The 27,984-nt window shown below is 36.4% G+C and overlaps 1 protein-coding gene across 1 annotated transcript in view; it reads left to right on the top strand.

Moving 5' to 3' along the window:
* ZFHX4 (zinc finger homeobox 4) overlaps positions 1–27,984 on the top strand; it is a 126,312-nt gene that overhangs the window by 23,058 nt on the left and 75,270 nt on the right. The gene's annotated exons all lie outside the window — the stretch shown is intronic.

A 27,984-nucleotide genomic window follows, 5' to 3' on the forward strand; every position in this document is an offset into this window, starting at 1 on the left:
TTGAAAGGGCAGACAAGTGATATCTGCTAACTACAGAGCATCAGTGCAGAATCTCCCAGTATAATGGCTTGAATGCAAGCATGGTCCTGTGGTAAAGAGGAGGGGTAGTGATACTCGAGCTATCATTTCCATTGCTCTTTTTTTTTTTTTTTATTATAGCAACAATGGGCAATACTGACTTATGATGACTTATGCCCTGAGCTAAAAACAGAGTAAGAGTGCCAGAGCATTTCTGATGGACCATGAGACGGTGTGCAAAAGCATTGTAATCGCTCCAGATTTGGACTACTCTTTTGAACTGGTGACTTCTATTTAAATGCTGATTTTTAATCTGGTTAAATCACGACAGGGAATAACTCTATACTAGCAATAAGAAGGAACAGATATTTTTTTTTTTTCATTTTCAGGATGCTGAAACCCACCAATGAAATAAATATTGTTTCCTATTACCAGTCTCTTAAACTGTTGAACCTTTCGTTCAAAGGCTCATTAAAAATTTATGTGCACAACTAATTGTACTGATTATTGAAATGAATATATGTATATGTTTTAGAATATTTGATGTCAATTACAGTGAAAAATTGCGGAGAGTTTGACTTGGGAACTCTAACCTAGTCTCTTAGCAGAAGATAGAGTCAAATTAGGACTGACTGAATATGCACATTAAGGCATCAGTTGGTGAAACTACTGCCACTTCCATACACCTGCATGTGGGATTGCTATATTTAAAGGCAAGATGACAGACAGAATCAGTGCTACTAGCTGCACTTGGTGACAGAGGCATCATGGCAGTTCTTTACCCTATAGACACTATTAAAGCATGCCTGTTATTGTAGATCTGTTGGATACTCTTGATACATCTGATGATAAAGTGGTATTGATGAATAGCTGAAGGCCATGAGAGCAATAAATGAAGTTACTCTTGAGGAATTCCATTCTTTTTTTGCAGGAGGACTTGGGAGTGGGGGTAGTTTGGGGTGGCTGTTCATCAGTCCAGTGGTTCACTCATGTGCTCCCACGTGGAGTATTGCTGAGTTCTAGTCGGTCACCCTTCTTGATTAACTGATTCAATAATGGCCCAAGGCCATTACAGGAGAATCATCTTTGCTTGAGGTGTGGGTGTCTTCATGATGCAGGTGATTTTCATCTCCACAACAATATCATTAGACTTGGGTGGTTAATTCTAAATCCATTGTTTGACTTTGTATCTTGCCAGCCTTGGGGTTTGGATATAGCAGCTGTGTTCTAAACTGAGGTCCTGATGGTGGGGTGCAGAGGTGGTAGGAATGGCCAAAGCAGCTGTCCCACACTCACAAGCCATGCTGATTCTGCATTTGACTCCTGAGGTAACCCAAGGAGTGATAAGCATCCCTTGGTAATGTCTGTGTATATATGTAGCTGGTTGCTAAATGGATAGATGTTGCTTCTCTTTCAAATTGGCTTCTCTCAGTTTTTTTTGTCTTCGAAATATCTTCCAAAAACGGTGCCCAGTCCTGCTGCTGCTGCTGAAACCTAGAGTCAGTTGCAATATTTAATACATTTAAACTTTTGTCCTTTGTTGGATAGTTTTGGTTTGACACCTGGTATATTTCTGTTCCCTGACTGATTGCAAATGTGCTATTAGAAATGGGCTGTTTCATGAATGCTAAGTTTACACATTCAGGATGTGTTTTCCCTGGATATTCTGCAGTATGTGTTTAAACATAGCTGTTTCTGAAACAAATTCCTTGCGTAGGTCAGCAGATTTAGTATGGAGAAATTCATGGAAAGCAAACAGCCAAAAGGTGGGGCATGGAAGGAACTAATTCAAGAATTTCAGATTAATATTTTCCATCTCTCCACCTTTAATCTCTCCTGCTTTAATTCTAAATGAAGAACTTGTAGAACTTAGTGGCCTACAGGTTGCCACCTTCAGATTTGCTGAGAAGAGAGGTAGTAAACCTGCAAAGTTTGATGGGATTTGCGCTGCCAGGAATATAGCTGTCTATCCATTAGCCAGTTTTTCTGACAGCAAGTATTTTGCAGATGCAGTTTCAGCTCTGTTCCAAGTCTCTCAACTTGCCTCTAGTTGCAGTTTTCACTCTGTTTCAACCTATAAAGACTGAAATGAATCAGACCCCAATTCTCTCTGAAAACCTCACTTCATATACATAATTCAGATCAGCTAACAGTGCCCTGGGCTAAATCTCAAAAGATACTGAAAACTTGTATTTTCAGAGAGTGGTTGGCAAATGAAGAATCTGCTTTCTCATTTTCTTGATCAAAAACTTCAATTTTCGATCATTCCACCAACTATCAAGTGGCACTTGCCCTTCAGTTTCTTAGAGGGTGAAGGGAATACAAGGTGGCCATGTTGGGAGAGTTTGTTCTTAGATGAAAATAAAATTTCATGACTTGGGTAACGCTACTATTTATTAATGTACATTTACTTAGCAAAGCAAAAAAAGGGTGTGTGTATGGGTGGGTGTGTGTGTGTGTGGGTGTGAAGGGAATCTTATTAAGTTTAAATAAACAGACTGTAGAAACTATGGTAATACTTTACACTTATGTAAAGCCTTTATTCGGAGGCTTTCAAAATGTTTTAACAATGTTAATTAAATTCAGTGCTCCTTCAATCTGTGTTAGCCTAAGTGTAATATAGGGCCATCTTCGTGTACATACTGGTAGAGTGGAAGAAAGCTCATGTTCAAGTGTGTGCAGCAACAGTGCACTGCAAGTATTTTCAAGGCAGGTGAAAAAAAAGAAAAAAAAAAAGCCGTGTTCAAGTGAAACTGCACAGGGAATTGCCTGTAGGTAGGCAAAACATAATTACAAGTTGAAATTTGGCCAAGACATTTGTCTTAACACTCTTCCTCCTTTGAAAAAATGTGCCACGTACTTAATAACTTTATTAAGTACAAGCAGTTGTGAAATCTGTTCTTTGTTTCAACCAAAAGGAAACATTTCCTAACAGGACAGTGCTGTTAAACACCAAGCTAGGGCACTGACTCATTACTAATTTAGACAGAGAGCACCATCAATGAATTGCCAAAACTCTTTTTTGTAGCACTGGTGTTTTCCTTGGAGATCTCCCCTCCGAGTTCTGACCCTGCTTTAGCCTGAGAGATCTGAAGGGATCACAGCACAAGGTGGTATGGCTTAGGGCTGTATATAAAATGATGAAGGAGAGAGTGAAACCCAGCCATGTGCTCCCTTTACTTGATACTGTAGTAGGAGAGGGAGGTGGCATTCAGTGAAACTCAGAGCTACTCTTTTTTTTTTTTCTGCAGTAAACAATCAGCCTGTGAAATTCACTGCTGCGGTGGGGGGTTATCCGGATAAACAGTTTATCAGGATTTTTAAGAAGGATAAAGGCATGAACATTAATGATGTTTCTGATTATGTGGGCTAAAACAAAAAGATACAAGAACGTTTAGTTCTCTATTATTATTGTTAAAGTCAGGATATAAACAGACTGTCTTCCAGGGTCAGGCAAGGATCCCTCGTCACACTGTACATTCATTTAGGCTCTCTAAGGGCTTGTATTTGTACCCTGCTTTTTTGTGGATCTGACATTAGCTGTTCGCACAGAGAGCATGTCGGAACACCTGGGCCAAGGGGATGATTCATAGTGTTGCTCCTGCATTGCCATCTCTCTGTCTCCCTCAGTGACTGTTCTCAGAGGACATTAGACTTCAAAAATGAATACGAGAACTGAGCGTTTCAAATGTAAATAAGATGCCTTTCTGTTCACAATTTTAGTTTCACTAAGGAAAGGTATTACTCCAAGAGTAAACAACTGAATCTGCATGTCTGGGTTATTTTGTTTTTCTTTGTCAGCTTATCACTCAGCGTGGGAGAGGAGTGTCTGTGTCATAATTAGTGTTTCATTTATTTAATTTAGAAGTACAAACAATAGGCAGAAAGGGCCATTTGACAACTAATTAATTTGTTTCTGCTCGAAGAGCATGACAAAAAGTTTGCCTTCAGATGAGCATTCATAGACTGTGGGTTTGCATTTGAGTAATAAATAATCAGCATTACTCCATAGATAATTTGATATCCTCAGTACAGCATGTAAAGGTATAGGATTTGAATATATTTTTTAAAATTTAGATGACTATTTAATTTTTTTAAATTTAGATGACATTCTAAGACCAGTTATGATTCAGTACCATACAAGATCTCTCCATGTTTCTAGGAAGCACAATTTTATTCCACCTCTTGGAAGAGGATGAAGCATCTGCAGCCTGGCTCCTGTGATAGCTAGTTCTGCAGGATCCACGTGACACCATGTGAGATAGGACTTGACTCAGGTTACTGGTTTTCACAGCAGTTTTGCAGGCATCACAGTAACGTGTTACCTCTGTGTGCTAGCTGTTATTAATTGTTCTATACAATCTGCTCCGAGCAAGGATTAGGAAGACAAACTCCAGTTTTGTGAACGTTATGAGCAGAATAAACAATCCAGACCTACAGAGGCTGTGTGCTGATAGCTGTCTGGATCTTGACACAGCATTTCTCCAGCCATGGCCAGTCAATCTGTGTGTGGAAGCCAGATCTTAAATGGAATAGGGAAAGCAGAGGTAACCTAGTGTTCTGCAGGAGTTTGTCCCAGTACAGGGCTGGGAGATGGCAGGGTGTGCACTTGGACTCTCTGCTAGGAAGCACCAGTGTTTTCTGTAATACAGACAGAGTATGAGAAAGCAGAAGATTTGAATTGCAATAGAGGGATCAGTCTTCTTTAGGGAGAGGCATGTTGTTCAGCATGGTATTTTTCACATTTCCCTGTATTCTTTCCCTGCAGAGTATTAATAATGTATTGGAGAATTCACAGACGTTAGTATGTCAGTGGGACTAGAAGAAAAACTGTAGGAGGGAAAGGTTTTGCTTCACCCAAAAGAAGAGGAAAGCTTCTTCTGGTAGAAAGAAAGAAAATACATTGATTATTTGAGGAAAGACCTCAAAGGGAAAATTGAGATGTGATTTTTTCCAGACATCCAGGCTGTGATGGTAAGAACTACAGAGGAAAAAACGTTACCCCAAACAATACCAGGCAGATCCTGGAAGGTAAACCAATGTGGAAGTCAGTCAAAGGTTTTCAAATAAAAGCTTCTTCAAATAAAGTCCAAGTAGCAAGAGAAACAAGACTACTGCAAAGTGAAAATGAGAATAAAGCAGTTTTATTAATACTGTTCAGTGAATGAACTAACATTTAATAGGTTTTTAACGTATCTTCCTCACGTATCGCAAAGAACTGTAGTTAGTAATACTGGTATTACAAGTTAGTGATTGTAAATATTAATTGTAATAACACTGTAATGTAATCACTGTAATGCACCTTTTAAAATCAAACATCCCAGTAGAGGAATCAGATTTTTCTTTGTTATTTCTAGTCTTAACCAGAGGTGTGTAGAAGGGGGAGGAGATAAGGATTATTTTAATCCCCAAATCAGACATGGGTATGTGAGTGGGCACTGGCATGCAGACCAGCTAAATCTAGTATTTTGAAGCAATGTATAGTATCTCCAACTGTGAACAATGATAAATAACATTGACCTAAAACAGGAATGATTTTAAGCCACCTTCACTTATCCAGCTTCATGGAGGTCTGGAAATAGGAGTTGATTTTACTTTGCATCACTCTGTATATGGGTCATTAAATGATTTAATATACTTAGAAGTGAGATGCCCATTCTCTTAGTCACTTTTTCCCCTTTGTCTTATACATTGTCACAATAGTCTAGAATAAATTAAAAATAAACATATAAATGACATTAAAAACAGAACATAAAATAGTATTTACATTTATTGATCACTTTCCCTAAGATCTGAACCACAGCTGTTTGGAACAAGCAAGAGTCTTCCTAACTCTCTCCTTTTTACAACTGTCCTTTGAATCGGGGATTCAAACCCGAACTAACACAGTGGCATTTGGAGACAGTCTCAGAGAAATGAGAGATTCACTGGATACTGACACAGTCTTTGAGTTTGGTTGCTTCGTTTTGGCTTTTTTTTTCTGTTGTGTGGGGTTTTTTGCCTTTTCTTCATTGTTTTTTTTCTCTTTTGTAGCAGTGGTGCTTTTAGGTTTTGCTTGAAAGATTTTGGTACTTCAGACAAAAAAATAAGCTTTTGTCCCAAGGGCTTGCAGTTCAGCCCCTTCAAAAGAAAAGGGTTATTTTACAAAATATTTTAATTTTTTAATAATAAGCTATGAGCCAGGCTTTTAGAAAATAGGGCTGATATAGCCACTATATAAGTAATAATATAATTAAATGTCTCTCCTCAACCACCCCTCCTATGTTATGCAGTAGTAGTAAGTGGAGTTTCTTTTTTTAAGTGCATGTCCAGGTCAGATTCTTTTCCCCTCAGTGATTGTTATTAAGAGTTTATCTTCCAACTGTTACACAATATTGTGGTCCCCAAAAACTCAGCAAGGAAAGCTCAACTGGTATGAGACATGCAAATAAGACACTGGTTTTCCTTCTTTTTTTTCTTTTTTTTTTTTTTTTTTTTTTTTTTTTTTGTTTTTTTTTTTTTTTGTTTTTTTTGTTTGTTTGTTTGTTTGTTAGTTTGTTTGGGTTTTTTTGTTTATTTGCTTCTTTGTTTTGTTAATGGCGATGCCAGATGACATATCCAAATAAGCACTTGTAATATGCTTGGTAAAAGTTAATTAATAGTTGCCATTGCTACAAGTCCTCATGTGTGCCCCTTTGAAAAACAGTGGTCACTTATTAAAGGCTAGAGACAGAACATATTCTTGAATAAAGTTGTTAATAAAACACATCAAGACTTGTTTCTATTAGTATTGGTCCATGAATACTTCATGTGCTAATTTAGGGTTTAGAGATATTTAATCATACAAGCCCTCCAATCTGAAATAGGCATGTACCTTATTATTATTATTTAAACACTGGCCTTTTATATTTAGAACATATTTATAAAACATACTTGTCCTCTTCATAAAATTAAAAACATCTGCTGTGGCTTTTCAGTTAAAATGTTGTGGACTTGAAAGTCTGGTGGTAGGTCAGTCTGCCATTTTGAATGGCAATTAAGCTGACAGTGCACCCTGTACTAGTGAGACTGTGAAAACAAACAAAAAAGGCAGATGGTTCATTTAGTTTAGTAATTGTAATTTGTTGTTCATTAAAAGCAATTCCCACACAGGCATTCTCTATGCAGATGGAGTATATGGAAAATTTTATTCTGCCAACCTGTCGTAATAATTATTTTTGTTAGTGTAATTTGCACCGACATTTGATAGGCAGTTGATTAGAGCAGTATGGTTTCATCAGAATTAAAATTAATTATAAATTTTGCTGCTTTCATTAGTGTGCTTTTATAACTATCATGACCAAGCAGCAGGGGTTTGGCTCTGAAATACCGAAAATCACAGCAGCATTTGTTGTGTGGAGGTTTTTTTCTTTAGATGACTGAACCTTTTATTAAGGGTTTTTGTTTGTGTTTTTTTTTATACCTACAGAAGATGAAAATTAGTGGCAAAACTGTTAGGATAATTCTAAAATACGCTTGTAATGGAGGAATGTGCAGAGTTCAAATTCAGTTACTAAGCTTGAGATGTTTTTTCAGTTTTCTTATTTGTAGTGATAGCATTGTAGTTCCAGACATTCTGATAAGTAGAGAGAAACCTTATGGCCAATAATAGAAATGCCCTTACAGATAAAAAACCTTATTTGCTAATAGGTTTTTAACAGGAATTTTGTCTTCCCTTTAAAGTTATGTTAAATAAACTTCAAAAGAAGAAACATAGTGCCCTCTTTATAATTACAGAGCTGCTTATTTTGATAGTCATGATAAAATAGTTATCTTCTAGATGGCTCAAATTGCAAAGAAATTCTTCAAAAATAAATATTAGAACATCTTGGTACAGACATAGACAGACAATTCTCATGGCAAATCTGAAGGGCTGAGTGCAGCATAGTTATTTTACCTCAGTAAATGGTGTTGCACTTCTATCAACCTGCAATATTAGGAAGGCGATAAATATTGAATGTAAAATACAGAATGCAGTCCTATGAGCTTCGGTTTCCTTTTATTGTTTTATATCCTGGTATTTTTGTTGGTTCTTCTGTAAGGGTTTTTTCTCCATTACAATTAAATATTGGTAAGGCAGCAGAACAGACAGTGAGGGTTGATATCCTTGTCCTATTCAAGTCAGGGGCAGCTCCATTATATATTTCAGTTGCTCCATGTAGCCTATGGAAAAAGCCAATATTTTAGAGAAACAGATGAATAGAGTATAATCACTACTGGTTTACAGCTTTCTTTCTTCTAGAGACTGGGGTTATTTTATGTTATAATTCTGCTTCGTCTGAGGTACAGTATCCTCTGGGGTGTAATTCCCCTTAGAGTTCCCTTAGACTTTAAGTCAGAGCATGCTTGACCTACTAATTTTCATTAATACATTTCTTTCTTAGAATCTTTAATTTAAAGAATTATCTATATCTAGGAATCAGGCTGAGAAAAGTAGAGAAACTCTTCTGGTTTGTAACTTGACTCTTGTTTCTGCAAAATATGAACAAGACAGTGTTTATTGTAGTCAGAAAAATAGTTGGCATGATTGTGCGTAAGTGAAGAATCTCTGGACTGTCTCAAAGTGTTAGCTGCCCATTTGCAGACAAGCAAGCTTTTAGTGTGCAATTTAGGTCAATGGATAGAGGGGAGAAGATGTGTTTAGGCGACAGATTTTAAATCACCATAATATAAATATGCTTCCCTTTTCATCCGGAATTTGCTTTCTTTCAAGGTAATTTAGTGGAGCAGACATGCACTTATGCCTGTCTTTGTAATTTTAGGGATTAGGATAGTGAGGATTAAATGCTGACCCTTAATCTTCAATATCAACTTTAAGAGCGAAATATAATATGCAAATGGAATACCTTCATTTTGTGTTTATATATTTTAATCTCTGTAATTTAGTTTTAAGAAGATGGAAACTCATCTTTGCCTTATTTATTTTGAATCCCAAAGCAAGATGCCATTAAAATCTTTATCCCTGTATCTTAGAGGATAAATGTTTATCCTTTAGGGATTAAAATATAATTTTTTTAAAAAATGAGTTTAACCTAACACTCTTACATCAATCCAAGAGTTTTGTGTGTCTGATTAAAATGTATCCTTGAGTGTCATGTCAAACATTGATAATGGGGAAAAAATCATTCAATGTTTATTTTCAAAAATCAGTGAATGGAGTTTGCATTAACAGAAATCAATTGGTTACTGTATCACAGATCAGTTTTGAGCTATTCATTCTAAGCTTTTCCTGAAAATTCTGGATATATTCAAAGTACAGAACTTGGAGAGAGAGAGAGAGTATTTATAAAGATTAAATATTCTGCAATTATAAACAAGTAGGATATCTCAACCACTACAAATGATTGATGCAGTATTAAGGAATCAGATCAAAATGAAAGATGAAATATGAAAAACTGACAAAAAATGGATTTTTTAAATAGTCTTGTTTTGGTACTAATACTAGCAATGTAAAGTGTAATTAAAATGCTTGACCCAATTAGATTTATATTAGATGCCCATATGGATTGTAAAAAAAAAAAAGGTTTATTTTAACATCACCATTCCTAAAACATTTTTCAGTCAAGCTGTCTTATTGATTGCTTTATTATCTGCATATCTCCTTTCTCTACTTTTGCTGATTTTAACTAACATGGCACTTTGAAGGTCTTGAATAATTTTCAGCTAATTTGAGATTTCTTTTCACTGAGGATTTAGAACAGTCTAGTATGAGCTGTACTTTAAAAGTCTGTATCATTAAATGGTAAATGAATAATAGCAATGCACCACATTCCTGCCCAGTGAGTCATCCTCCAAGGACCCTATTCTGACAAGAATAGTCTTACAAAGAATACTTCCTTCTGTGACAAATCTTTCAAGTACTTGGATGTCCTTTGGAGAGTAAGGTACTACCTGAATTGATACAGTTGTCAGAATATGGATCAGTGAGGATATTGTGAGAGCTGAAACACAGCCTGAGCAATATAAAGGTAACGAAAAATCTTACATACCGACTTTGTTTCTGTTATGGCTTCAGAAGTTGCATTGGATTGCTGCACTTGGTTTGCTAGGAATCACCTAAAACTTCTAACTGTTATTTACAGATGAATTCCCTTGAGAAATATTGAGGAAGCAAATGACTCTCTTCATAGTTTTGTCCCTCTGTCTTTGGGATGCTTTCTGGCCCTGAAGTGACTCAGGGAAAAATTTAAAAAATGGGTCTTTTACCTTAAGGATAGAATCTTGCTATCATGTCTCTCTCTTCCTTAGACCTTATAAGAGTGAGCAGCTGATTTGTGTCCTTATCATTCCTAAAACTTCTGTAAAAACCACAAAAATCTGTATTTTACAATAAATTTGATTTTTTTATTAATTTCCCCAGTTGTATTGAATGGGAAAGACCATACCATAGAGTAGAAGTACAATTTCATCTTCATTACGGTTCAGTAGAAACCTAACAATTGCCAAGAGATTTAGTCCTGCTGTACTGATCTGCACCTGAAAGATTTTGAAAGTACTCAGGAAGAAAGGTCAAGAAAAAGAGATATTACATGCTATCCTATTGTCAAAGGTAGCCAAGAGGCATATATAGTATTTGAAGGCCCATTAAAAATGGTAACTTTACATATCAGTAAGTCATCTTGGTAATTTGTATTTATGCTAGACTTACTAGCATACTTCAACAGGCATCAGAATATCTGATAGTGGTCAGTTAGTCCCTCCATCAAGGATCATATTATACTTTCTAAAAGTTTGTCTGTGTTAATGGAGTATATCTAGAGGATCATACACTGTTACAGATGACATATCTGGAGGTGGATTTTTCTTGATGTTTTCTGCTAATTTCATGTTATATTAGGCTTAAGATGTCAGCAGCAATGTCCTCCTATGCAAAAGGAGAATCTATTTTAACTGTGTGTTGGTGTTGATTGCTCAACGTGTTTTTGTGATACTTCAGTCAAATCTTTCATCTGAATGTCAGGGACATTTTATATTTCAATGGTGTTAGCTCAGATTAAAGTGATATGTACTAGAGTAAATAAGTGAGCTGTCTAATATATGGATATGTGGGTACCACAAGTTATGTAAGTATCCAAATGTACCTAACAGACCAACAGTAGTTTAAAAAATTAGTTGTGTTTTATGGAATAATCAGTAACAGTCATTACACAGTAAAAGGTTGCAATTTTGCACTATATTCAAAATAAAGGTAGCTGCCAGTATAACACATGCTGTTCTGAGTTTCTAAACTGAAATACTTTTTCTTTTTTTTTAAAGAAAAATAAGAACTTTTTCCTTATTCTGTCCTTATAATATTTTAAGCCCAATGGATGGAACTAAAAACCATTTTTTAAAACTGCATAAAGCAAAATGATGAAGTAAGTTCTGCAGATTTCTCAACTCAACCCATTTTCTGGGGAGTACAGCTGATACCATGATGGTGTTGGTACCTCACAGAAACTGGAGAATTTTTTTGTTGAAGCAGCTGGATGCTGTGGTCAAGGGACTTCCCCTGACACCAGCTCATGATGCTCAGAATTATAAAACTTGGCTAGAATCTTCTGTTAGACACAGTCAGGAGGGAGAGGCAGAAACTGAGACAGCATGTAGATACCAATATTTTAGTTAATGGTTTTGATGAGAACATGTTAGCTAGTACATTTTAAGCATGACATAACTAAACAATATAAACTTTCACATTAGAATCTGGTCAAGTTAAAACCTAAAATTTCTCTGAAGGTTTAACTCAACCTAGCTGAGTTAATGGCTTTTAAGTTGTGCTAGGAAACATATTTTGATGTGTTAGAAATCCTCATCTAAAGAAATTCTTAAAGATTCACATAGATAGGAACTAGTAGCAGCTGCAGTGTCAAGAGCATAAGTGCTATCTACAGGAAAATTTGCTAAATAAGTGGGCAGCTGCTTTTAGCATTAGCTGCCATTTTTCAGTGGTCTTCACAAGTGGCTGTGAGTAGAAACATTACTGTTGCTCTTGAGAGAAGTGCACAAGAAATGCTCATTTGAGGGCATTAGGGCTGATTGTACAGTAGGTCCCTCAGATGGGACCCAGCTGGGTGATGGAGACAAGCTCTGCACCAAACCCTGGTCCTGCCACAGCCTGTGATGTTTGGAGGCTCGGGCACCTGCACCTGCTGGCTTTGGCCACTGCAGGTTGTCACAGGCATTTGTAAAGACGCAAATCTTCAAAGGCAGCACAGATTTGTCACAGATTTAGGGAAAGGCTGCATTCAGGTAACTTCTTTCTGGAGGAAGAGAAGAAAAAGCAGTATGACTACCACACAGAAGCACACACAGCTGTGATGAAAAGCAGTCATGTTTGTGCCTGACTTGTGGATGTGCTATATCCCCAAATATCCATACATTACAAGTGTGAAAGTCTCAAAGCAGGTATGTCCATCCAGAATGTATCTGTGTATATCCCTACATGCCGTGGTGAACCACTGTAACCTTGTCCTGTCTCCAGCCTTACATCATTAGCACTTATCCAAACCCCACTTTCTTCAGGCAGTAGGAGAGCTGTATGACTCACTGGCCTTATTAGAGTAATTGGAGAACTTTAAGTCTCCTTGCAAAATGTCCAAAGTCACTGTGACATAAAAGATAGGGAAAGCAAGCAACAACAAAATGCTTTGGCCTAATAATTTCTTCTAATCCCTTAGACACACTGATTGTTGGGATAGTCTCATGGCACTAGCCACCAAAAGTGCATGAAATATTTGTTGAGGAGTAATAGCTCCTTGTAGAGTTCACTTCCAGTGCTCAAAAACTGTCCACTTAGAAACAAGCAACAGCCATTATAACCTCTGGGACTGGTCTTGCTGTAAAATCAATATTTGAAGGTAATCACTTTATATCTGATGCGTGAGCCCGGGTGATTTTACTGGCCGCCTGTTGTTAATATGGACCACTGCCTAATTGTCATTCCAGAAGAGGATCCAGATGTCCCTTACTCTCTCCCTCCAGCCCACCATGGCTTTCATTACCAGAAAAAAATTCCTAAAAGGTGATATCATTTACTGTTAGAAGCTGAGCAGGAGAAAGGCCATCTCCCTTGCACCTTTAGGCTAGTGAACAGATTTTAAAATTAACACCTCTCCTCAGCACCACAGATGCATGTGATTTCATCTGCTGGTCCACATGCAATCCCCCTCGAATATGCTTAAAGTTCTGCAAGCCTGTATCTTTTGCCATAAAATCTCAGTTGTCATGCCTCTGCATGTTGTAGCAGTGGCATACGAATTTTTTTTCAGCATGTTTGCTAATTGGAAGGTGTGAATGGGACATTTGACTCCTGACTTCCATGGCTGTATTCCACATGCAGTATTCAAATGCCAGCACAAAAGGTATATGTGAAGAGAGGCAAAATTTTCAAAAGATACATGCCTTTTTTTATTTATTGTTATTTATTTTCTTCCCATGGAATTACTCTGGTAACACCTATGAGTCTAAATTACCCCACAGTACAAGGTCTTGAGGTATTTTAAGTCTACCCATGTGCTTGCTGTAAAAGGCTCCATAAGTGTGCTTTGTAGTGTTTTTCAGAAACATCACTGGCTGTTTGAGAATTGTTGTTTGTTTGAGGTTGTGTTGTTATGGAGTAGGTAAAGATACAGCTAACACAGGTATTGTACACAGATTTTTAACCCTAGAAACCACTCCTGTTTATAAGAAATTTGAATTTCTTTTGCTTTAATTTAATTGACTGCTAAAGATGATAATGGCCTTTCAGGCCATGATTTGGTAGAGATATCCAGAGCCCTAATAAACCTCTAACTTCTATTATAGGTAACATTTTCAAGAATGTATTCTCTCACCTCAAATTATGTTCATCTATGCTGGATATTCTTCCTCTCTTGTTTTTTAAGATAGACTTTTTGAATAATAGGTAAAGCTAGTTTTGCAAGGATTAGATTTTCTGAGAATTCATACTCATTATTTTTTTGTCAGCTATGGAATACAAGTAGCCTTGTGTTTTGTTTAAAAAAAAAAAGACCTTAAATAACTTTAAAAGTTGTGGGGACAAAAGACTTCTCTTAACATGGGGGAGGGGCAGTGCATGTGTTTAATACATAGTCCTGAGCTTTCTGTATATTTAAAGTAGATATATACCTTGCTGCTATGAATCTTTGACAATGTTCCAAGTGTTGCATTGCCAAAGGTATAGCATTTCATTTATTTCTTTAGGCTCAATAGTGGTTACTGGTAACATGTGTTTGTAGGGTGTCAGTTCTGATGGAATTTTTTTACCTGGCCTGTTTCCAAGTAATGTTGGTATGTGTTTAAAATGCTTTAAAAATAAATCAGACTTTTGTATTTCTGCAATAGAAATTCCAGGAAGAGTGATAAAGTGGGATTCACTTGCCATCACATTTTTTTTAATCTATTTTGTTTATGGAAAGGAACTTCGGTCTTTCTATTTCACTTTTCAACAAACTAAACCAATTTAATGATCAAGAAGAACTAGTTGAAACAAATATATAATATTTTAAAAGAACTTTAAATAAGAAAAAATATTTACCTCTATCAGAACATGCTTTAAATGTTGCTTCCCTTGTGTTGTTTCTTTCTCTACCAGATCGGATGTTTGTGTATTGCATCCCTGCAGATGTTCTTCTGTGGCTCTGAAATTTTTGGTGGGTCCTTTTTGAGACATGGAGACTTTGCATAGACCATCCCTTTTCATACAAAGACTTTAAGTTGGTTGCAGTGCACATCTAGAATCTCTTCTGGGGGAGACATTGGACACATGTTGGATGTGTGATAGTTAAAGATGCTCAATAATACGATTCCCCATAATTCTGTAAGAATTACAAAGAAAAGGGAATAGGGCTGTGAAAAATTCTAGTCTGTGGGTCCTCAGGACATTGTAGCCAGGGAGAACCTTCTGTAAGTGGAATTAAGATGCCTGCTGGGAGCAGAGTTTCTGCAGCAGTACTTGGATCCTCTGATCTCTGCATGCTTTCCCCAGGTGACAAACTTCCCCTCTGCTTTGCGGGCATCTGCTACCCTGGACTCTTTCTCCTGTGGATGAATATATAAATCTATCAGCCTGGTAAGGTGGCCAGCAAAAGCTTGCCAGCACTTTGTACCAGCACTTTGCACCAGCTGTCCAAAAAAAGTTGCTTAATGCAGATGCACTGGTTCATATACCTTACACCTGCATTTACAGGGGTGCTGAGCACCTTCAGATGCTAGTCTGCTTTGTTTATTCTTTGTGAAAATTTAGCCTGTACGATCTCAAACTGAGCTTCTAAAGCTGAAAATTCACCCCTAAAAAAAAAAAAAAATTACTGACGATTTTTTGGAAAATAACAAGCAAAAACCATGAGACACTGATAAGCTGGATCAAATTCTGTGTCAGTTATTTTTAAAGCAAAGAGATATTAGAATTTGGCCTTTACTTTTTTTCTGCCATGGAACTTCTTGTCTTTCTTTAAGGAGAGTATTTTCTTGAGGATAGATTTATTGGTTATCCTGTGCGGTTGATAGCTTTTTCTTTTTTTTCCCCCCAAAGGATGTTCAAATTTAGAATTATTTTACGGTTTTATAGCATAACTCATTAAGTATTTATAAAGTGAAACAAAGCTGAAAAAAATAAGTATTTGATATTTGGTATTTACTGTGACTATGCAGTAGCAAATATTTACTGCTACATTTGCTTCCAAGTTCCATTGTATATCTGGAAGCTTGATAATAACAGTTCATATTTTCTTACCAAACTGATAATGTGTTATTAATTCAGATGAAAAAAGAGGTAGCTCTACCAGATTCTTCTGTTTTGTCCCAGGTTTGAAATTTTATGAGAACCAGACTACACATTCCTCTGCTGTTAGACAGTATTATTTTCAGAGATGCTAACCTGTTAGTGATTAGCCCAGACTAGTGTCTTGGATGCTTGTGGTATCAGAAAGCCTTTCCCTGAGGACTTTTCTGCTCTAAAGAGAATTTCCACATCTGAACTTGAAAAAGATGGTCTGAACCTGTGCATATTCCCAACTAAGGGTCAAATCCCATGAGTCAATGGGAATTTTGTCTGAGTAAAGACTGCAGGATTTGACCCTTCAGGATTTATTTGTTTCTTGTACAGATGTTTAAGTAATTTAAAATTACGTAGTGCAATGTTCAAAGAATTAGCTGCCTAATAGAATTTTTGCTTCTAACCCCATCTAATTCACTGTCTCTGCTTCTTGGTGTCTTTGCACTTAACTCATCCTATATGGTAAATTAAGGAAAATTCAGGCTTCCAGTGACATGATTATCAAGGAAAGTAAATTACAAATTATCACAGACTGCATGTGTCCCAAAAGGTCATTTTAGATTTATTTGTAGAAAATAGCTATCATCTTTATGATATTACTATTGGTAGTGCCAGAAGGCAATTTGTTTCCTATATTTCCTTGTTGCTCTATGCAAGATTTTGCTCAGTGATCCTGATCATTGCTTCTGTATGTTTTATTCCTTTTACTATAAATGTGTATTTTTAGGGACCCATCTATAAACTTTTAATACGTGCTTCCTTCTGCAGCCTATCACTTCAACTCATTGTTTTGTCTGGATGACAGCAACTATGATATCTAACATGGTAAAGTTTAATACAAAAGTTTAATACAATCAGGACATCTCATGTGTTGTAACATTGATCTTGTGTTTGCACATGCAAATAAAATACAAACTTGTTTCTGTGTATGTGCACTAAGACATGTAAGCATATGATAACACAGAGTTATGCTTCATCACATGGTTACATGATGCTCTTTTCTACTTACTTGGTTAGTGTGGAGTGTTCTACAGAAATTCAGTATCTGCAAAGATTAACAGGTGTCCTATTATGTATGCTTGTAGTATCTATGGTCAGGTTTTTCTGCAAACATCTTGATTAAGAAAAGGCTGTAGTAAACTGTATGTACAAAGTTGCTTATATTTGATTTTTTTTTTTAGTGTTTGTATTGCAAACTCATTGTTGTGCTTTATAGTCTATTTATTTAGATAAGCACCTTCAATCTGGAGTGTATCTAGTACCTAAAGAAAAAACCGCTACTGACCTGGCAGCAAGCAGCACCTATGAAAGGGGAAGACTAGCAGGAGGTGGCAATTCAAAAGAGTCAGGCTGACCCCTATCTCTTTAGTATCCCTGAAAACCTTGGTGGAAAAAAACAAATTATCTTCTTCCTTACTAGGTCTGCAGTATCAAACTCTCTGTCTGAACTGTGTCTTTGCAGCATGGATATGAAACAAAAGATGAAAAGGTTGTGTGGAGAGGCATTAAAAAAAAAAAGAGATGAGTTGGTGAATTTTTCCAGAAAGCCTTATAGGAAATTTTATTTAATAGTAAAGAACCTTGCTGCTAATTAGGAGGGGGCAAAGAAAGGAGGAGAAAGAAATGGATTTTTGCTGGTTGATAGGCTTTAGTTTCTTTTCCTCACTCACCTCATTGCTTTTTGATGAAAACAATCACTTTTGACACCTGTTTTTCTCCTTCCTTGTAAACTGTTGAAATATTTGCTACAGCCCCCATAAAACTTTTCACTGCCCTGCTGAGTGTCTTTCATAACCAGTCATACAAATGCCTTTCATAATCTTTCTGCAATCACAGTGGAGGAGAGGACACAACAGTACTAAAGCCATTGCTTCTGCTAAGGACAAGAGGAGACGGAAGCTCTGTTTCTAAATTGGGCACTGTGTAGTTTTACTTATTGATTTACAGAGCACTTATTATCATAGTAGAACATTATAATGAACATAGCTGAAGAGTGAACATTTGTTGAAACATGTCTGAGGCATTTTCTACATGTTGCTTGAGGGATGAATTAATTTACATGATGTTTTACTTTTAAAATAAAACAATTTATTATAGAAATCAAAATGTCAAATCTAAAGGCTCTTATCTGTGAGCTCTCATAAATTATTTCCTTGAAGCTTTTTTGGAGCAGGACTTTTCACATATTCCTCCCTCGAGCCTAAATTACACAAACAATAAGTAACAAGTTATTTTAAGTGTAATGGTAATTAACCATGAAAAAAGAAACTACTTGTTTTGATTTTAGTTGATTTTTCCCTAAAGATAAAAGTGTCTCTGCTGTGGATTTCTGTTTCTTCATAATTTCAAGTTTTTGAGTCTTTTTTTTTTTTTTTTTGGCCTTTTGCCCTTCATTTTTTTAAGTGGACGCTTACCTGTGTATGTCATTAGTTGAGTGTCTCCCAGGCTGATTAGCCTCCTGTGTTCTTGCAGTCTTTTGGCAGCAGTAGAATAGTGATTTCTGTTTGCATGCTGGTGAGGTTCTGGTGATGAGCCGTTAAATAAAATGATCTGTCCCCAGGCCAACCACTTGGTTCATTGCCAAACGGTAATCCAGTACAATTAAGTATCAAAGATTGGACTACTCCATTATTGCAAGAGATCTCACTGCAGGCACCTGGAAAAGCAGAGAATTCCAGAGGGAAAGAGTGATCGGGACATTTATTTTCACTGGGGTATACTAATTTCATTGGGGTTTGTTTGAACATAGGGGATTTGGATATCCATATATTTAAAATTAGCATTTAATTTTTCAATTTCAGCTTTATTTTCCTTCCAAAGCTGGAGTTGAGAGAAGGAAGAGATGAAAGTAAAAAAAGAACTGACTCAGTTTCTGGGACTACTTCTGCTGTTCTTGACTTCCTTATTAAAACACAGGATTTTATGGTCCCTTTGTTTTTTCCTCTTCCATAAAAATGTTGTGTCAGTTGCTGCTGTCATACTCGTGCACACATTTAAGCATTTAGTAGTGGCAACAAAGCTAGAAATATGACAAATTATTAGCAAATTGTTTTCATTGTTTGCTTTGCAAATTCAGTGCTGGGAATGCTGGTGTTTTGTTCTACTACTGGCCTTGCAAGTAATTCTTTTTCCAAAGAATGCTTAATTCTGATAAGTGGAATTTTACTAGGACATGCCTTTTCTAGCCATAACATTGTATAAAACACACCAAATCTAAAGCAACATATTTCTAAAGTTCTATAAATAGAGGAAATGGGCAAACATGTCAGGTATTTGCATATTTTGCAGCCAACCAGAGCTAATCAGAGAGAAAATTGCACCTAATGAACATAAAGGAGTGTTTAAAATCTTATTCATATATAAAAACTGAAGAAAATCCTGCCTTTTGTTACTTTGAGCTAGACTGATTCTGTAGGTGCTTTGAGGTGTTCAGTGTGAAAGGGAGGAATTTGGCCTATTTCTTCCCTTCAGAAACTTAATTGTAGACCTCTATAAAATCACAAGAGTTTCCATGTTTATTATACTTGAGAAAGTCAGAGGATATATTCATATTAGATAAGTGTTAGCACAGCCCTCTGAAGACATAGATAATATACAGGTTGCACTGATGGAGAAACTGAGTCACAGGATTGTCAAATAATTTATTATGTTTTACAGCTCAATCAGAATTGACAATAGCAATCAGATATCCCCAATCATATTTTCCAGCTGTGACTTGCCTCTCTAAAAGGCACTAAACTATAGCTTTGAGAAATATGAAAATATATAGGATAAAGAGAAGTTGGTGTAGTTTCACCAGGGGCTGCTCAAAGATCTGTGGAAGCCAGATCTCTCCCAAGGCAAAAATGAAAGATGGAAACAACCAGGAAAATTAAAACTCTTTTAAGACTTGGAAAAGTTAAAAGAAATGCAAAAACAGAATGAGCTAATACTAGCCAAAGGAGTCAGGGGAAATAAGAATAGTATTTTAAATATATTGGAGAAAAAAAGAAATAATGGAATGAAAAACTAAGCTCAATAATAAATGAAGAGGGTGACAAAATGAAAGCTGGTTCTGAAATGGCTGATGCACTGAGCTACTTTCAAAATCACTCTTTGACAAGAAAAATAAAAGGAGTAAGGACATAATAGCTCAAGTAATTAAGACCTTTTCAAAATAGTTGTTGATAAAAAAAGAGTAAGGCAATACTTAGAAAAAAAAATGAATAAAGTAAATCAGCAGGTCTGGATGATAAGTATGGTATGGTCTTAAGAGACATAGATAATGAATTTACATAATCACTACTAATTATTTCTGAAAAGTAAAGTACAATTGAGGAATTATCATAAGATTGGGAAAAAGCAAATCTAATACCAATCTTTAATAAAAGAAAGAAAAAAGAGTAATTCTGGTAATTACCATAGGGCTGCCTGTTGTTATTTATAAAGCCTAGTGGTGTGATAGGAACTATACTGAATCTGCAAGAAACAATCTTTACCCCAAAACAATTTCATTTTTGACTTGATATGCCTTAGTCAAAGATGACCTAAAAGCAGAGAGGTTAGATGGATGAGAGGAGTATGAATACAGGGTTGGGTTGGGTTGGGTTTTTTTTTTTTTTTTTTTTGTTTTTTTTTTTTTGTTTTGTTTTGGTTTTTTTTTTGGTTTGTTTTTTGTTTTTTTTTTGTTTTTTTTTTTGGTTCATTCTCTGTGTGTACATATCTTCATGACTGCATAAAGATTTGTGGTCTATCTGAAATAATAACAATGGTTAAGAAATAAAATAACAAATATTATTGCTCTGACACCAAAGGTTTTACCCCATGGTTTCTCTTGTCTCCACTTGCTAAGCCCAAAGGCATTTTCAGGAGGCCAAGAATAACCAGGCAGGTGCTACTTGCATCTTCCCTGCTGCCTGGCCCCTCTTACTGCCTCATGTGGAGGTCATAAGATGGAGCTGTGCTTCCAAGAGTTCTTGACCATAGTTTGTTCCTGAGCTGTGCGCACACACAGTATGGAAACAAAGGTGAACATGAAGATGAAGAGCAGAAATGGCCTGGACTTGCTTCCCCATCGACTTCCTGGGTGGATAGTCGCAACCTCTCCTCCTAGTCCCTGGTCTCAAGAGGCTTAGCCAGGGTCTTCTGAGGTTTCAGGAAGGAGGAGAGACCATGCCATCTAGTGGAACTCCCTCCACTTTTTCCATCTCTTTGAGAAACATGGCAGAGAACATGGTTGCTCGAGGTCCAGGTGAACCTTGGACCAACCACTTCCTGAGGAAACACAGGAATGTTGTGTTTCCAGAAAGTTTCCAGAGACTATGATGTATTGAGGGGACTAAATGACGTTAATTACAGAAAGGCAGAAACACTTGTAAACTGTGATTTAATAAAAAAAAAAAAATAGTATGGAGGAAGCAGCCTCGCAGATCTTTGCTTAAATGAAGGGACAGATACAGAATTTTGGAAAAGGTTTTGGGCAGTTGAAATGACTATGGTTGTGCCCAAATTGCCATGTGAATTTGTCATTTGGTTACAGGAGTTCAAGTTGTATTTTGGGGATAGAGTAAGGTGTCTAGAGGCCTTCTGCAGTTGTGAGTGGCATATTTAATTTGTTGATCATGTGATTAAGTAAGGGGAGGTAAACAGACCATTAATTAAATCTGCAGGTTTTTCTAAAACTGGAAGGTGTTGCCAACACCAGTGAGGACAGAGTGCAGAGATATAAAAAGTGAGGACAGGTTAGAAATATGGAGAGGAAATCACAAAATGGGATTCAACCCGGCAAATGGAATCTGATACATCTGCTGAAATAATAATGCAAAACACAGGTATTCAGGAGGAAAAGGATGCTTGTAAAGAACTGATGTTGAAAAAAAGACAGGGGTGATAGCAGGCAGCAAATTTGGTATGAGTTTGCAATACGATAGAAGAAGCAACTGCCACCCCACCCCCCAACAGTTTTGTTCTTGCTTGCATCGTGTTATAGACTAGAAATGGGATAGACCCCCTTTCTACAGACTGTGATAAGATATAATACTGCTCACAGCTTTAGGCATGTCATAAAACAATAATAGATATGAATAGGTATAGTAATTGGAAGCTCTCTCTTAGTGAAATGAAACTGGACAATGAATTTTGAAGCATATAATAGGAAGTCATTCTGCACGGATGGATGAACGCTGCTGTCTTTTTCAGCTTTAATTTTCATGTTTCCATATAAGGCGAGTAAAATGAACAGTAGTTATTGTTTAACCAAGTATCTTTGCACACCAAACATGTTAATTTCATTTTTTTCTGGGTCAGGTATTTCGTTAACCATGACATCTTGGCACCAAATTAACCATAATAAACTGCACCTAGCCCAAGTGGTTCAGTTCATTGCAAGGTGATCTGTTATCAGGATGTGTTAGTTTTCTTTTCTGACTCAGTAGATGAAAGAAGTCTAACCAGAAGAAAATACCATTTTAAAGCACGCTTATCCTTACCTATATGCTTAGATTGGATATTTGCAGTTTGGGTATTTTTCAGCTGCGCATTCAAAGGTCATATTTTATGTGTGTAAATCTAGCTATTCTATCTTTATACTAATATGTGTGCCCCACTTTAAAGTAGTGGATTTGTGTGTTACTCTGTCATTTGTGTAGGTGACTTCACTTACCCTTTACCTCAGTCTGCTTTTGTGGAAGAGTGCTGTCTTTGGCAGAAGCAGAAAACCAGGAAATACTGTCTTTTGGAGCAGTGACTGCTGAAATCAGATGCAAAAGGATGAAACAGTTGCTGAGTTCTTCTATACGTACAGCCATTGCTCCAGGCATGTGTGAGGGCTGCAGGCCTTTTGATTTTTATCCAGCTGGTTTTCTCTCCTTTTGGTGATTCTAGAAAGTCAACCAAGTCCTAGTTGCCTTGGCCTTTTTGCCATTGTTCTATTTCTTATATCCAAATGCATGTTTAATGCCTAGAGTTAATACAACAGGCTGCTAGAGAACCATCTCTCGCCTGTGTCCTTCACAGAACAGGAAATATGTGGATATTATCCATTATTATTTTTCATGCCACATGAACTACTGCAGATTACAAGTATGTGTACTGACATATTGGTAAGGAAAAAATGGAGAAATATGTATTTCAGTAATGTTTCTAATACAGAAGGAACCAACAGAGATTTTTAGTTACTAATACCATTGAAAATTCATTTTTATGAAAATGGAAGGCTCTACTGCTCTCTCTTTTACTTTTTAAAAGTATCTCTTAATATCAGCACAGAAATATACTTATTTGTTGACCTTCATCAAAGTTGTCAATACAGATAAATGCTCTCTCTAATACTGATTATTTTTCTACTGGTAGATGAAAAAGTCTCAACGCCTTATATCTTGTTGCTTGATAAAGAACAGAAATGGAATTTCATAATGAAACAAATATTCAATTTAAGAGATTCTGCTAGTCTATTGGTACTTTGATAGGTTTGGGGTTTTTTTTTCACCCTTACTTAGATATATTAGCAATGCATCTATTAAGACAGAGACTCTTCAGGTCAAGTAGCCTGGTTATATTGTTATATTAAGTTATTTTAGCTTAAATAAGCTAAAATCATGCAAAGGACCAAAATTGCAAGGGAATAATCCAGCATGTTCAAGCAATATTGAATAAAGCAGTAGTTGCTTGTTTTCGCTAACAATCAAATTGAGTTATAAATAAAGGACGAAGCTCACAGTGAAAAGTGTAAGTTGAGATGAATATTTAGAAACTCTTCTTATTTTTTAACAGTACTTGTGCTACATTTATGTTCATAAATTTGCAGAATTTGAGTCTCCACCTCCTCGGTTGAATACGCATCTTAATACCTTGTTAAATCAGCTTGTTAAAACAGCTTTTGATGTACTGTGTTCATATAAAGGTTTCCAATTTTTAAAATATATATGCTGGTGCACACACACAGCATTTAAGACCAGAACTAGGCTATTAAAGTTTCCTATTTCTCATCACGGCTAAAAAGGGTTGGAATTGCAGTTAGCTGTAGAATAAAAAAAGCAAGCCTCTTAAACAGGCTTTTTGACAGTGGCAGCCCTCATAGGACTTTTCTTATGAGTGTATTTATTTTTGTGTGTATCTATTTAAAGAGAGAGATGGATTTTAAAGATATTGTTCAACTACAGAAAAAAAAATAAGTAGGCTGGAGTTCCAAAAAGACTGGGTCAAGTCCTTACTAAAGGAGAGAGAGGAGAGCCCAAGTTCTAGTGTCCATTCACAGTGTTGTAGGTGCAGGTACTGTAACTACACTGTGGGGGAAAAGCAGCCTGAAAAACATAAGGGTGGGAGAGCAGGTCCCTGAGATTAGGTTTTTCCTGTGTTCCATTTCAAAAGCACTTCATCATCAACAAGTTGCAGGTCTACACTGGCAGAGCTAGTGACAGTGGGATTTTGTGTGGAAAGAAAGGATTCAGAGATATGATGACAGCTGTGTATCTGTATATAGATTCATCCTGCAGACATAAGTGGCTAGAAACTTTTTGGTGATAGAGTTGATTTTAACTAAGGTGAAAAAAAAAATGAAAACAGTAACAGAGATCAATGCAATTCTGTGTTGTTTTGTTAGGGGGAAAAAGCTACAAATAGAGAAGATGGCTATTTTATAAAAAGGTTCAACACAGTTTTGTAATCTTGTCAAACCACTTCTAATATTTTATTAAATAAGTATCTGCTGCAATATCTGTAGGATTGCTACTTTGGATGTTGGATTTAGGAAAACAGAGGTAACAGACAGAAACATAATGCATCGCAACGTAATTTCTTGATCAGCAGATTGCCTCTGTTGCAGGTATCCTGAGTTCCTAGAGCTGGTTCACGTTCTTGGTGGTATTTCCAGTTTTCTAATAGTTTCTATCTCGCTTCTGCCATTTTATGCGAAGTACAGTAAATGGGTGGGAAATTAAATAAATACCCAAGGGAGGATCAAAATAATTTATACTATGCCACAGACATTTCAAGTCTTGCAGTCTCTGAGCAACCACTTGCTGAGCTGAGTAGCTCAGAATAGTAAAGTATACTCTATAAATCAGAAATCCAAGTCAGAGTTTCTGAAAAAACATTATTTTGCCAATGTTTTTATTAAAAACAGTAAAAAATATGTAGTTTGACATAGGCCTTTTTCAGGCTTCAAGGAATTTGAGGATTTTGATAAAACAAACTTTATATAAATGAACAAGCCGTGTACTTAGAAAGATATATAGTTATCAAGCTGCCTAATAATGGTAATGGTATTTATGCAAAATACTTTGGCTAAACCCAAGATTTTACCGGGCATGTGAAGCTATATGACTAGCAAACTCTGGTGTATTTTAGAAGAATATTTGTTAATTGTATATACATATGAAATTAGTGACCACCAGAGGCAAAGAATGGACAAACTTGGAATCCCAAATCTTCCCTTTATCTATAATCTATAGATAGAATGTCACTGTATAATACTGTATTTCACACTGAGCCTCGAGGTCATTGTCTCTAGGAAGGAGGGAGACAGTGTCTTCCCCATATCTCCCATCTCTGATGAAGCAGCAAATTAGTACCAGTTATGTTGTTGGCTTTTTTATGATATGAATGCATCTGGTAAAAATGATGCCTACAGATTAGCCTTTACTTAGGCCAGTGAAAAATTGTTACAGGGTAGCAATTTCAGCTTATTATTCTTAGACTTTTAAATTTTTTGATAAGTGTCACCTAGCAATAAAGTTTTTACTATTGTCTAATGCAGATACCATGTCCTTTGATTTGAATGCAACCTTGCTCAGTGCTATTTGACTGATAAAAGCCATTATCTTTAACCCCAGAATTGTAAGACAGCAAGGAAATCATGCTTATTTTGCTTAGTTTTATGCAGCATGGCTGGTGTCTGCTAATAACTGACTATCTAGTAAAAAGCATATAAGAGGATGTGTACTAAATGATAAAATTGGGAATGTGATTCAAGTATCATTTTGGGTGGAAAATCTAGAAATTCAAAATGCTTTGTGGTTCTAACAGTAATGCTGCTTTCATTACTACTGTACCTCGAATCAGCAGAAAGAAAAGCTTCTGAAGTTACGATTACCCATAGGACTTGTAAACCAGATTGATGGAAGTAATTGGTAAACTGCTTAATCAAGCCTTGCTTGGAGGTGAATAAGAACTGCAGGATAGAAAATGTAGGCTGTGTAAGTAACCCAACAAGTCAGTAGAGTTCTTTTTTCTGAAAGAAACAAAGATAGCAGTAATTAATGACCCTGACTCTGTGCCAAAAAAGCTTTCTTCTGACAACTCCAACTTAATTAAAACTTAAGACATTTCAATGGCCTCAGAAAGCCCCTGATGGGGTGAACTCTTGCAAACTCGTGAGAAAATTTTGTAAATTAAAGGAAAAGATGTGTGTTACCACTGGTGCCATGACTCTAATCCCTGGCAGTCAAAGAATCTATTTAGCCAAAGCCTTTTCTTTTAACTGGCTCACACCTGCAGGCTTACTGGCACTTCCTCTGTACCAGAGAAGGCAGTTTTTGTGTTTTACGGAAGATCAGATAATAGGAGTCTTGCTGTTACTTTTGTTTTTGTGCATTGTTGATTAGGCTGTGAGTGTTGCAGGCACACTTGATATGCTTGGCTAGCTTGCGGGGGGAGAGCAGTGGCTGAATGCTTTAGGTGGTGCAACATTAGTGAGGATGGGTTGGCAAAAAACTAAGTTTATTGCAAAAGTGCTTCAAATTAAAACTCACAGTTGATGAGACAAGCTGAATGGCAGAGCTTGCTGTTTTTTTCACAAGTCTGAGTTACAAGGAACAATATTCTGCCCTGGACAGTGCTGGATTTAAACAAAATGAAATGTGGCTTTCAGATTCTCCTTGCTCCTTTATAGTAATGTAATTTTTATTCATTATGGACCAACTGGTATAAGAATGTCCCACAAATACCCTACATGGAAAGTAAAGCTCTGTTTGCACTGCAAGGAGACGGGCTATTTTGTGAGTTGACATGTGTGCTTTATTAATAAATATAGGATTAAATTCTAGAAATAACAGCAGTTGAATGCTAATTGGACTAAATAGTTGCTTGATTTACATAAGACAAAAAAAGGAGTTTAAGTTCATCTCCCATTCTAGAAAGTGTATTTGTGCATTACATTGTGAAGATCTCCCCCATGCTCCACCCCTTTTCTGTGGCCTTAGGCAAATCCGTATACCTAACGCAGTGAAGAAGGCAATATTCTGGATTGCCTTTTCCTTTTTGTATATTGTGAGGTGATGTGTTGTCTGACTGGGAAAGAAAAGCCCTGCTTGTGTAGGTCAAGGCTTAGGTATATTTTTTAGATATAAATACTGAAGGAAAGGATAGAGTGCTCAAGGTACTCAGGAGTCTTTTCCTTTGAACACTTCTCAAGATTTTTGATGAGGCTAATGATGATGTTTGTTTTCACAGGTGATGATCCATAACATACAGGTGCTTGGGCTGACATGTTCTTTTTTACTGTGGCTTAGGGAACAGTGAGGGAAAATACAGCTGCAGACTTGTAACTTTTCCATCGATTGGCATTTTATTCACCATATCAAGCTGACACAAAAAAAAAAGAGAAAGGGGGAAGAGAAAAAAGTAGCCTGTAGGAGTTTGCAAAAATATACTAGATGTGTCATGTCTCCATAGTGTTGGAAAGATTCACCTACCAGTTTGTTAGTAACCACTTTCATATGTTAAAAATGGGGTGGAGAAGATGGAGGAGGAACAAGGGGCAGAGGAAAGTAGAAATCAAAGTTTGATCCAATACAGGAACGATTGTCTGCAAGAATTTCAGGATACCAGCTGTAATCTAGCTAATCTTAGTCCAAATAAATACCACCTGTACCATTTGATATCTGAAGGAAAAAGCAGCCCAACTTAATGTATTAGAAAGACTCCTGGAGTTGTACTGAACTCTCACCAATAAAGTGATTATTTTTGCAGTATGTTGCCATTCTTATTTTTGGAATATATTTGTTGTGCCTGTGAAATGGAAGTACCTTAGTTTAAGTAAAATATGTATTTAAAAATAAACTACTGTAATGGAATATGTTTGGGAGTTGTAAAAGTTTTCCATTGAAAAAATCAGAATTTAAAAGGATCCTGTTACATGCTGTGGGCAGAAATCAGAGTCAGCAATGCTTGTGAAAAGGGTTTTTTTTAACAAAAATTTGTTGCGGGTCACAGTA

The sequence above is a fragment of the Vidua macroura genome, chromosome 1, assembly GCF_024509145.1.
Source record: "Vidua macroura isolate BioBank_ID:100142 chromosome 1, ASM2450914v1, whole genome shotgun sequence".
Classification (NCBI taxonomy): Eukaryota; Metazoa; Chordata; class Aves; order Passeriformes; family Viduidae; genus Vidua; species Vidua macroura.